This window comes from Hippichthys cyanospilos, chromosome 5 (assembly GCF_059441005.1).
Source record: "Hippichthys cyanospilos isolate Australia breed blue-spotted pipefish chromosome 5, RoL_Hcya_1.0, whole genome shotgun sequence".
Taxonomy (NCBI): domain Eukaryota; kingdom Metazoa; phylum Chordata; class Actinopteri; order Syngnathiformes; family Syngnathidae; genus Hippichthys; species Hippichthys cyanospilos.
Genome location: NC_142373.1, coordinates 20,116,617 through 20,130,375, shown reverse-complemented (window position 1 = coordinate 20,130,375; position 13,759 = coordinate 20,116,617).

Here is a 13,759-nt window from a genome sequence, read left to right as displayed (position 1 = left end):
TGGTCCCCTTGGCAACCCAGTTGTGCCTGCAGATGACTGACATTGAATGTCCGGCTGTGTGCCCCACACAGAAATCTTCAGTAAAACACTGGAACTAATTAATGAAAGGCTGCTGTTTACTTGGCTGACACTACTTGCACAATCTCTCCTTCTCAACTATGGAACCAAAATGAAACTAAAAGATGAGGATAAGGTTGGTGTGCCTTGACTTTTCTTGCGTGCGGTAAACGTGTGGTGTAGGGGAGGTGCAAATTTCTTCTGTCGTCATAAAAGTTCCTCAAGACATGTTTACCCGCTCAGGTGTTTAGCGTGAGAAATCAACAGTTTAGCGTTGTTAAAAGCTCCAAAGAGTTGATTTTTCATGATCGGGCCCCTTTAAGCATTCAAATCGTCAAGATGGAAATGCAGACATGCATTTTCTCTGAGAAAATATCTGGCTGCACAGAGTGACGCAAGGAGTTGTTGTAGGGATTTCTGGATGTATAAACACTAGCCAGCTGCACACAAATTACTACTTCTTAATGCACTTGAATCCCATATTAATAATTACATGCTAAAATAGGACTTTTGGGTTGGGTCCGAGAAGAATCGTTTGATTTTGCACACGGATTTGACAAAAGCTTAGTCGAATTTGTATGGGGTTCCCTAATAACAAGTAGAATTGTTGGGTAAGGCTAATAATAATGGAGTCAAATTTCTTTTCATGTCAAGCGAGGTTTCCGTCTCCCTCTGTCCCTCCCCCCTGCTCTCGCTAACTCACTCTTTGGCTCTCCTGAGCGTGTGCCACATCTGTGGGCTCTGTGGTGATGTTTCTCCGCTCAGAATGGATTCACCAGCTCAAAAACGTCCTTATTATATTTATATTTTACTACACCGCGAGAAAAGCCTTGCCAGCTGGGCTAAGGAACCTTAGGCAGAAAACAGGGACACAAGTGGGGGTAGGACAATTGAGAAGGAGGGGAACATAAGTGGATCAACAACAAGCAAAACAAAAATAGTGGATGGGCTGATGTAAAGATTAGTTTACCAGAGGTCTACCAGAATTTGAAAGAACATAGGGTGCATCTTTCTGGGCTGGGGTTTCAATAAATGGGGACATTTGTCCATCTATTCCCTATATCACCTGTCCTCATTGGAGTCATACGTAAAGTGGCGGCTTTTAAAAAATATTATTAAAAAATATTTATATGGGTCAGGAAAGAGACCAACCGCTATTTTTGTCAAGTTGACTTCGTTTTACTTGAACAAATGAAAAAAAAAACGGCAAAGTGCCTTTTTCACACATGTTGGGATATTTTACCAACTCAATTTGGGTGATGGTGATAGGCCTTATTGCGTAATACTCCTTCTTGCTTGTCAAAACTGAAAACACGCACAAACATTACTGTGGCCCAGCATTCTGTTTTAAGTATTTGTAACGTGCAAAAGCCCTGCTGGAATCTCACTTTCACCCTTCAAGTGCCTTAATGTATCGTCGGGGGAACTCACACCCCCATTTGCGAAACACTGCCCTACGTGCACACTGCAACTCAAGGACATCGCATCCTGACTGGTGTTTGCCGAAAACCATGGATAGCTACGTGCCGAACGTTTGAACAGTCATCGTTGTTGTTATTCATAAGAGACATAAGACTCAAACACATAATTGATGTGGTTCCCTTTGAGTTAAGATTCATCTTCAAATTAGAGGGATCTACTTGGTTAAGTAAAGGCTATACAAGAAAAGAAATAATCCAACTGAGCAAAGTCTAGTTTTATAAACTGTTTTGTTTCTGGTAATTCTGCATCAAATTTCTTTCGCTCCGACAGTTCAGTTTGGGTGTGCGGTAATATTAACTCATTCAATTCCCAATACATTTTTATATGTCATTTACTACCATTGGCAGCTATGGACATCAAAGATCCATTTTTAACTGGAATGGCAACGAATAAGATTACCCATTTGCTGCCATTGACAGCTTCATATGGCAAAAATCTTATTTAGCTGGGCTGGGAATGAAAGGGTTATATGGAAGGCTGGACTTTCAGGTGTCTATCCATTAGCTCCATGATGTCTTCAGCATATCTGTAGACACTTCATCGACGTTTCAAAAGCATCACTAATTCTTCTGACTGTGGAATTCGAAACAAAGAGGAAAAATATTTTCTCCATACATTTTTTAATTCAAATGGGAAGAAGGAAGGAAACCAGGAAGAATCACATTTCTTCCCAACACAAGTACGTGCTAGGAAGAAAGAAACACAGCGGAAAAGAAAACACAGATAAAGACCACAAGAAAGTGGAGAGAAGGCGAGACAGGGCAAATAAGAGAGATGGCCTGCTCAAAGACTGGTACTGATCAGTGGCTCTCTCTGTGATGCGGCTGCCAGTTTCCAGCCCAGCGATTGGTCAACTGCATAACTCGGAACATGCATCGCCACAATCCCTCAACGCCACTTCAATGCCACCGCACTGGTTCACCACGCTGCGGCTCGCAGAAATGCCGGCTGGCATGAGCAACATATCAATAAATTCATTACGCATTTATTTGAAAATTTTTCTCAAGCTACACAAATTCTATTTATAGTAAATGTGTTTGGATATGCCTGTGCGTACTTGTTTTGCGTAGGATTGCGCCACATGGAATCTGTGCTGTGGTGAGACAACTGTTTGACGAGGGGGCTCTCAGGTCATGAAAAATAGCAGAAAACAGCGGAAAAGTCTTAGGAAAGAAGAGCAACCATACTAAAATCATGTGAAGCCCTAGTGCGGGGGTCGGCAACCTACGGCTCCCGAGCCGCACGCGGCTCTTTCATCCTTATGAATCGGCTCTCCGTGGTCTGGGAAAATAAATCATGTTTGGTTCATAATCGACTATGTGACGGTGTGACAAGCGACGCGTTCAAATTGCTGTCGATGATGTTTGCGTGATTGGGTGATAGGGCGACATCTATAGGATGTGTTTGGTGCAGCGAGACACAAAACGTGATGCGAGAAAGCCAATCAGTTTGGGGAAAGTAAAAACAGGAAACAGAAATATAGTCTAGCCTTCCAGATTGAAAACATGCATTTTCAGAGTAAGATATAACCGAGTATTAAGAACTACAGCACTTGAAAAATTCTTAACACAAGATAAATATCATCTTAATTAGAAGTATAGTGTGGCCTTCCAGATTGAAAACGTGCATTTTCAGAGTAAGATATAACCGAGTATTAAAAACTACAGCGCTTGAAGAATTCTTAACACAAAATAAATACCATCTTAATTCCACTTAATTCGTGTGAACAAGGATGGACTCAAACGTTGGGTCGTTCTGCTAATTCTTTTCTTGAAACCAAGAAAGTGAAAACATGACATCGCTAAGTGGTAAATGACATAGGAAGAACGTAAACGGGAAATACAGTGCAGCCATCCAGATTAATTATTAAAGCAGAAAATTCAAAATAAGACAACACAGGTAAGTAAACAATACAACCGGAGCTCTTGAAGAATTCTTAAACCAGAATAAATCTCATTTTAGTTCCCTTGGCTTGTGAACACAGATGGATTCAGACGTTGGTTCGGTCTGCTTGCTTCTTTCAATGAAAATATTGTGGTACAACCTTGGTTAACAAAAGCTGCTGGAAAGTGTTTGCAGCGCTTAGCGTTCTTATCTGTGGAAACCGGGTCAAAATGGCTCTTTGTTAAAGGTTGCCGACCCCTACCCTAATGAAATCACTGAAGATTACAGTTGTGAAGGGCGTTTTTGATCACAGGCTCCCTCTGGAGGTGACTGTGAATTGACTTTGAACAAACGTGGCTAACAAGTACATGGAGACAATCCAAAATGTGCATCCGTTAACCAAAAGAAGCGAAGCCATAAGACAATTTCTCTGTTATAACAACATGTCTTGAAATAAACATTGTTTGATCATGTTTGTGTGTGGCAACATTCAAACGTAACTTCGGCGCCGACATTTGCGCTAACGCTACGTGAGAGCTGTCTCGGCAATAGCGTGACCACATAGTAGGTTGCCATGACAAGGACAGGGCCATTATTCTCCTTATTATAAGCCACTGTACCATCAAAATGACTTTGAAGCTTTTATTTTAGAGTAAATTGCTACATATTATTGCTTTAAGTAATTGGAAGGCTACAAGTGCTCTGAGTCATTTCAACGACGAAATACAGAAATAATTAAAATAGCATTACCGTAACTCGCGACGTATTTAACTTCCAAGTGAAACACTTGAATAAAGAAATATTTAAAATATAATATAATGGCTTGACATTTTTTTTTCTCTCATGTGGTCCTAACTTAAAAATCTTAGAACTGTGTATTTTATATATATATATATATATATATATATATATATATATATATAATATACACACACACACACACACACATACACACACACACACACACACACACACAGATCTGGAGACGATCTGGAATCCTTGCTGAATTCCCTTTCCATCGATACATCATTTGTGAAAACTGACCCAATAGTTCCGATGCCATTTTTTTGCAGAAAATGCCAATTTCAGCAGGCTGTAACTTCATTACACTTAGTCGTCTAAAATAAATGACCTTAAACTTTAGATTTAGTTTTCCGCCATCTATATCAACAAGCACACCAAGTCTCATCACAACCAGCCTGATTAAAACCCTTTCATGCATGACGGTTACTACAGTGGACAGCTATTAAAACGTCATTTTCAAAAATAAGAATTGGTTTTGAGGGCAGTGTTGCTTATAAGCCTCTAAAGTGGACGCCTGTGAATCCACCCAACACTGCTTTGTGTGGTCAACCATTGTAACTGCAGAATAATAGTGTCAACATTCAAGATGGCTGTCAGGAATGAAAACATGCCTGGCACCTCAGGGATTTCTGCTCAATCCTTCTATAATAGGAGACTCCTGCAGGTAAAAAAAATATTTTTACTTCAAGTAACACCTAATAATCACCATAGTTGTGAAAATTTCCAAGTATTGATTTTAGATTGGGAGGAAAATGCAATTTTTCAGATGTCCACCGAAGTGGACTGCATGCAATTACATGCAATTGCTGAACAGTATATCACTCTTGACAATGCTTTATCTGTAGTAGTTTTTCTTTTGTATAAATCAACATTTTATGCTATTGGATTATAAAATGCATTGTATATAGCAATATACAGGTTTTGTGCATTATTCATTATGAGTAACAGGCACAATTCACATGACACAGGCTAGTGCGTCCCTCGACCAGCCACATACATCAGGTAATGACACAGGCTGGGACCAGGTCAGCCTGCTTCTGACCTGGTTCCTGCCAGCACCCTGCTAAGGGTCCTGTCGCCCAGTCCCTCAGTGCCCTCGGGCTCAAGCAAGCCATCAACAGGCTGGTACAGGTACTGGTGAGAACGGCTGGTGCAATCCAGTTCCAGAGTCCCAGGACGTTTACCGGGATCGTCCAGCCGGGCGGCCTCATCCAACACTGATGTCTGTCCGGCCTCAGCAGTAGGCCTCAAGCCAGCTTCATCCAGCTGCCCCTTGGATTCACCATGCCTGTAGGTATGGTCCTGGTATACATCGGAGCGGGTCAGCTGGTGGTGGTGCCGCAGCAGGTTCTTGCCCAGGCACAGGCTGGTCCCTCAGAAACCCATCGTGCCTGCCAGCATTCAGGTCAGAACATCCATTTGGCAACGCCAACTCGTGGTTTTCATGCTGAGAGTCTTACCCTTACTCCTGTCACACCTGGACCCCTGGTGTCACATACACCGCCCAGGACCGGACTGTGTACTCAGGGTTTCAGACAGGCGAATACCCTGTGGGGTTTTTGTTCGGCCTTTCTGGGTGTTCCGGGGGCAGCAGTGGCAGGCACAAGGACCATTTCGCTCACCCAGTAGACATGTTGGAATGAACCTTTGATGCTTTGAACCAGGTGGCTTTGGTTTTTATGGTTTGGACAATGTTGTACAGTTTTGTGACGGCATGCGAAAAGATGTACACAAGCACAGCAACGTGAGGTTTCTTCGTCTTGCCACATCTTTGTCTTCAAAGGCAAATTGTGTATCAAGCAATACAAACCCCAATAAAGTGATTACTTGAAGGAACAAGGTATCTATGGCACTGGCACATGCCGGGTCAACAGGCTTCAGGGGCACAAACGAAACTCAGGAGTGTAACAGAACTCAAAGAAGAATGAAGAGGAAAGAAGAGGAGCTATCTCTGTTGTCACCAATGGTGAAGATGTCACGATTATGTGGGAGGGGTTGACCTGATGGGCCAAATGTTGGCAATATATGCACATAGACGCAAGAACAAACACTGGCACATCAGAATGTTCTTCCACTTCCTTGATGTAACCATTGTGAATGCCTGGCATCTCCTCAGATTCTCTAGATTGGAGGAGGATGGTCTTCTGCCTTTCAAGGCATCTGTGGCCCGTTTATTGATAAATTCAGGCACTGTCTGCAAAAGGGGGAGACCAAGTGACACTTCCCCAGCTGAAGCGCAAACCTGCATCCAAGGTAACCCGGAAGGTCAGGCTTGGTCCTGGAAACCACTGGTCCCAGCTGAACAACATAAACAATGCCCAAAGATACCAAGACCCTGCATGCACACTAAAAACATAGTACAGCTGCTTGTGTTGCAGTGTGGCTGTGTGCCCTGGGTTCATGACAAATTTTCACAGAAGATGGTGAACTGATCTAGTACTGGAAGTATATAAGCACGCAGCGTTGTTGCAGGGTTGTAGCACCTCACCTGTGGCCTAGCCCTAACCTTGTGAAGTTGTCAGTTGAAGCACTGCAGTTTGTTTAGTTTTGTAAATTGAAGTACTGAAGGTTGCAAAGTTACTGTAGTTCATTTTTCTGTGAAAACGAAAACCCCAGAATGGTGTATTGAAGGAAGCAAAATATTTTTGAAAAGTTGTTATAGTTTTTGCATAATTCAATAAACATTGAAAGTTATATCACTTGATCTTTGTTTTTTTTGTTTAGTTTTTTTTAATTTTAGTTAAACTCCACAAATGCATGCTGTCCACCTATGTGGACATTTTCATAACTCCTTGAAAATTTGGTGTATCAAAACAGAAGCAAATCAGTTCTTATTTTTATGTCTAAAAACACATAAAAACACATAGCAACATTTTTTTAACTCAGGATATCATGGGTCATGCATGAAAGGGTTAAAATGTTCATATTTTTGGAGTGATTGGGCATGGAACCACCTTTTTGTCTCAGTGAGCTTTACAAAGGTTTTAAGAATCACATTTTTTTTTTTTTTTAGCAGTTTTTGTTTGTCACCAAAACATTTCAAAAATGGTTGTGATTAAAATAAGACATTTCCATTGAAAAAATATATCTGAGGGGTACTTCTAAATTAGTGGGCCATGACCTCGAGAAACAAGCTTAGCGTTTGCTGTATGAAGTGCAATTACACATCCACAACATCAGGTGGTGTAATTGCACTCATTGTCAAAGTGTCTGCAGGAGGTATAGACTTTTTTTAATTGCTGTCAACATGCTGTCAACACCTTTTTCTTTAGCTACAGTATTTTCTGCACTATTAGGCACATCGTCTTATAAGGCACACCTTCAATGATAGGCCCATTTTAAAACTGTTTTCATACACAGGGTGCACCACGTTATAAGGCACATAGAATAGAAGCTATAGTAGTGGCTGGGGTTCCGTTATGCATCCACTAGATGGAGCTGTGCTAAAGAGAATGTCAACAAAACACTTGGATAGGTCACTCAATCTTTAATCTTTAATCAGAAATTAATAATAGATATAATTAGTAGAAAGTACATTGTGAATAATGGGGAAAAAATACTTCTTGATTACATTAAAAGACTGTTTAGATCAATGCCAAGATAACGTTTTTGATAATGAAATTTTTATAGTGACCTTGACAAGTAGGGGTACAAAATATTTTCTGTTTCCTTAGGGTGTCATTGCCAAAAATAGTTGAGAAGCACAGGGTGAACTGAAGGTGGAAAGACAATTGGCAAGGACATTATATGTGATATTAAAGTGAAATGTCCTAAAAAAACAGTCATGATCAATAGGTGGGGTTCACCCTGGGCTGATTGCCCTCACATGGTTGCATATTAGCATTTTGTAGCATTGATGTTCTGGTCAGCGGGAAGAAGTGAGCTTATTCAGTGAGAACCCACATAAGCATTGAAAAAACATTCTAGTCTCCACAGAAAACGTATATCTTGTCTTTTTAAATGTGCCTAGTTGCACAGCCAGAAGCAGAAGTCCTTTCTTTCGCAATAATTGCCAAGCTCAGTCATTCGTAATGGGGGAGTGAGGAGAGAGAAGGTTATACGGAAACATCGAGACAGAGCGACACACCAAGAATTAAGGGCTCTGCTGACCAGAAACGAGGTGACTCAGACAAAGTCAACACGTTCGATGACATCACTGACCATCAGCTTGAACGGTTTGAGCTTGAAATGCTTTGATACGCCAAACAACCTTTATTTGTACAAACCCACATAGACCAAAGGTGGAGGCGTCATAAAACCATAACAATTAGGAGGGTAGGTTCCATCAAAAACATGTTTTGATTCATATTACTATTTCATGGAAAACAATGTGCTATAATCAGGATGTGATTTACAAACCTTGATGAATTGTTCCTCCCAAACCCAAAACAGGTTTTATTTCATGAATAGTGGTGAAAAGTGTGCATGGTACAGCTGACATTCAAAATGTGTTTAATTCAACCACAGTCCTCTTACAGGCACCAGAAAACATAATTAACACTTGTAAAAAACGTTTAACAAGAGTAACAATATAATTTATGGTTGATTTGGACTGTAATGTCCCTTCAACAGTGGACCTGATGGACTGTTGCAACAGATGTTTTAAGTACCACGCTTTAAGGCGCACCGGATTATAAGATGCACCTTCAATGAATGACCCATTTCAAAACTGTTTTCATATATAGGACACAGTGCATTATGAGGCGCATAGAACAGAAGCTACAGTAGTGGCTGGGGTTGTGTTATGCATTCACTAGCTTGAGCTGCGCTAAAGGGAATGTCAAGAAAACGATCAGATATGTCAGTCAAACTTTATTAATTGACAATCAGCAATTAAAAATAAATGCAGTACTATCTGAAGAATGGGAAAACGTATTTCTTCATTACAGTAAAAGAATGTTTAGATCCAGGGTTCTCAAACTTTTTGGAGTCCGAGACCCCTTTTCGGAAGCAAGTTTTCTAAGGAAACAAAACAAAAGAAATAATTTAGGCCAAACATAAGTGCCCTTTATATTCACCAATGGATTCAATTTGACAACAAGTATATTTGTTACTTTTCAGCCATATTTAATTTTACAAAATACTGAAGTTTACAAAATGAGCAATGTAAATTGCACGCTTCCTTCTACAAATTGGACTAAATAATCAAGCTCTTTGATGATGACCTAGATTACATGGGTCTTCTTGACAAATTTCAAATTTTTAGTTTTAAAGGCACAGTTTTAAAAATATTTTCAACTGGTTGAATTGACTGCTTTTTTGAAGAGCCATGAATATTCATTTATGGTGCGGAAAATACGGTAATGTTGGAATAAATGATCACAAAGTGATCAACTGACAGAGATCTGGCTTCATAATAAGTGTCAACTCTGTAGGAATTTAATTTTGTGTTTATGACTTTATAACGTCGCGCCATATTTTCCCCCCCACACATAATATGTGGGACATTAAGAGGGGTTTGGGGTTTACAGCTGCGGTTGTCTGGATGAGGGCGGCATAGGCAGGCAGGGGTGTTGGAGTGTTCAAACCAGCAGCCTCTAATCCTGACACCATGCCTGTGCCAATTAGAAGTGCTTCAAACACGACCGGTGGGAGGAAAAAACATGACCAGGGAGACCAGACTTGCGCCGGGGCGTATTTAGCTACATACAGGCAGACTGTAATTATATATTTGGGCAAAAGAGTGATTTTGTGACATTGAGTGAAGGCAGGTGGACGGAAATGCAGGAACTAAGTAGCTGGCTGGCAGGAATGGCTGCAAATGAGTGATAGTTATTCAAAGTAAACCAAAAGCAAGTCCGCTCTTCCGGGAGTTCTCATACTGAATGAAGTGATTGGACGTTGGCACGACGACAGTGACTGCTCTCAGCTGAGGACGCACTGAAGCCGCGCCGTCCTTCCTCACTGCAAAATGTAATATCGACAGCGGCCAGAGGTGGCGCCAAGAAACTAAGGTCGAGCCAAACAAAGCACAAATGAATAAAATGTTTCTTCTCATGTATTTGAAAGACTTAAATAAACTAAAATAAACGAGACTGTTAAAGGATAAACTAAATCAGTTTCAAAACATCATTATTTTGGGTCCGGTCCATGCGGCCCAGTACCAGTTGAGCCACAGATCCTGGGCACTAAACGGAAGCTTTCAATAGCTCGTCAGGCTTCAATCTCAAGCATAATGAATATGCATTTTTAGTGATGGTCAAATCGAGCTTTTTTGGGGCAATTGCGGCCGTTTCCAGCTGATTTCTTTTTGCAATCGTAAGTTTTCAATTCGTAAGCTCAATACAATTTAGAGTTGTTACTCATACGAAAACAATTCAAACTCAACACAATTGAGAGTCGTGCTTATACGAATTGTTAAATATGCATACGCCTTGTTGACAGCGATCTTACTCCGTAAACATTGGTTAGAAAAAAAATGTAATCGAAAGCAATTTAAAATGTTACAAAGTCCCACAAAGACTTTGACGATGAGAGCTCCATTGCACCACCTGGTGTCATGGGTGTGCAACTGCATGTCAAAACCTGCTCCATAGGGTCATCATTGGGGGGAGGGGTCACTCTTTGAGAAGGACTGCACTAATGAAACACACAGACCTGCTCTCATTTGATTTCTGTAAGCAAGGACGTAAATCTCGGAAGACTATAATTTAGCGTCAACCACCAAGATGTTGTGCTTCCGACTGACCATCATCACAAGGATTGACACTGACTCAACGCTGGGATAGGCTCCAGGTTGCGGATGTCTGAAGTCTTCATGACAGACTTATGGCGAGTCACAGGCCGTATGTTAGGAATATCTTCACATTTTCATGTTTTTACCTTTAATCTCCATCACACGTTTTCCAAACATGTTTTCATGCCGGTCACTAGCGTGCTGCTGTTGTTTACTCCTTTGTGAATGCCTGACATCATTCCAACCGCAGCAACCAAATAATAGAGTGCGCTGTAGACTCTCTCTCTCTCTCACACACACACACACACACACATACACCTCATCCCATCCTTTCATCACACACCACATTCACACTTCCTGTAAATTTCTGGCTTCCTAAACGATGGCTCAGAAAGCGAGATGGGTCGCAGGCCGACTTCTTGCGGGCTGCCACATGATAAAGGCTCCTCATATCGTTTAATGAGCAAGCATCCTGAGCTGTAGTTCTCATTTAGGATTTAAAAGGTGAAAGTCCCAAAATATGCCATTTTATTTGCATTTTTTTATTTTTTTTATCAGCCAAACAAGGATTTTGAAGTCATAGTTTTAAGTAGCTCTATAATATCCTACACTTATTTCCACAAGCTGGTATTTTGACTAGATTATATCTCACCAACAACAATAATTTACTAACTACATGAATTTCATACCCTTATTAAAGACAATCTTTAATTAGATAATATATTTTTTAAAATCTTTTTTATTTTTTATCTTCAGTTTTTCTTGTGTATTGTTAATTAGTCCGAAGTTTTTGTGATGCTCCACTATTCGCTCCATTGGAAATAATTGTTCCATGAAAACAACTGGTGGATGATTAAAAAACATGATGAAGCATAAAATCAGATTTTGCCTCAATACTGTGGGACCCCCAAGGGCAAAATTATACATTTTGAACTTCCATCAAACTTTTCTGGAAAAATGTGCATGCACACTCCAACGACATGTCATTCACCAGGTCTGCTCATCTTCGAACACTTCAGCACAGTGAACATCAATCACTTTAGTAATTACTGAGTAATACTGTACATTGAATGCTGGATTGCATGAGTTAATAGCATTGGAGGCCATGTCAAAATGTATTTTTATTATATGCCATGGACTGCAAAAATGTGGATGAGGGGCCGTAAATGGCCCCCGAACCATAGTTTGGTCAACCCTGCTGTACGTCATAAAGCAAGTACTTCCTAACAAAACTGGTTCGTTATATTGCACGCTCTCATGATTTGACAGCTTTTGATTGATGCGTGATGATTTTCTGTGTTGTTATTAAGCATAACAGGGTGCAGCAGCATCAGTTTAAAAAACAAAATTCTCAAAAAAATCCCCCAAAAAAATCAAAAGGCGATCCAAGACTAACATGAAAGCGCAAAACATTGCAGCTGGACAGCTCCTCTTCAGAAGCGACAGACTAAATGCAATGTGAAATATTTTTTTTCTGGGCCTATTTTGCTATCGCCAAAACGCATCTGTCAAGCAGAACATGATAACAGTGTGTTTGAGTACACACGCACACACGTACAAAGTCACACACGCACACACTTCCATCTAGCTCCCAGCAGATGTTTCGTCCGCCGCTGCCTTCCCAGAAACCCACAAGTGAGCGCATTTTCCCGCCGCAGGGTCGGGGAGTAAAACCACCGCAGTGCTCCAACAAAACTCCAGAGGGAGAAAAATGTACAGAGAAAACCTTTCAAAAAGGGAAGGAGAGGAAAAAAAGCAAAGGATTTTCTAATCCATCCTTTATTGAGGTGGCTGGTTTTCGGCTGGGCAACTTTTTTTTTTTTTTTTTATGTGTGAGAAGGCTGGCCTGTAATTTGGGTAGCCACGGCGACCAGAGGGACTTGTAATAAAACGCGACTCTATTCTGGGATGCTCTGTAATAATGGACGCCAACATCCACTCCTCTTGTTAGAGATGGAATGATGAATGAAGGGATGGCGACGGATGGACATACGGTGGTACTTCTACTTACAAAATTAATCTGTTCCAGAAGTCATTTTGTAATGTGAATTTTTGCACGAGTGGACTAATCCATTCCAAACCCCAAACAAACGCTCCTAAACTCTTGAAAATAATATCATTTGTAGCAGTTGATAATATGAATGCACTTCCTTTGTTTGCCTCAAGAGGGCACTGCTGTATTGGTTGTGCTTGCCGAGAACTTTCTTTTGGTCATTTTATTTGTATGTTGTTTTAATTCATGTCCACAAGATTTGGGTTGGGGGGGGGTCATTTTTAACATGTAAGATTACTTAAGTTTTCTTTAGGTTATGTGAGTTCTTCCTATTTTATGTTGTTCAACTCTCTTGCTAACGCGCGGTCAGACATGACAGCATGTTTCTTTACAGAAGCCCAAAGTAGTGTGTATGCATTTTTATGTGAATATATACAGTGTTAGCTGTAGATAATGTCAATTTTATGTTTTTTAGTTCTATGGTGTACATTTTTTGTAAGTGGAGACGCTTTTTACATGAGGGCTTTACATGTAAACAGCACCCCGAAAAAATACTCCTAAACTCTTTAAAATAATAATATTAAGTGCAGCAGTTGATAATAATCATGTTCTTTGTTCGTGTGCCTTGAAGGGGCACTTGTGTATCGGTGGTGCTTGCAGAGAACTTAAGGTCATTTTATTTGTAAGTTTTTTTATTTTACATTTTCAGTGATCGAGGCATCATCTACATGTACTCAGGAACCATAATATTTATTTTTGAATGCTTTTGTGCCCGTAATATCAATAAAGTTTAGTTGAGGTCATGCGGAGTACTTCCTGTGTTATCTTGTTCAGCCCTCTGGCTAACATGCGGTCAGACGTGA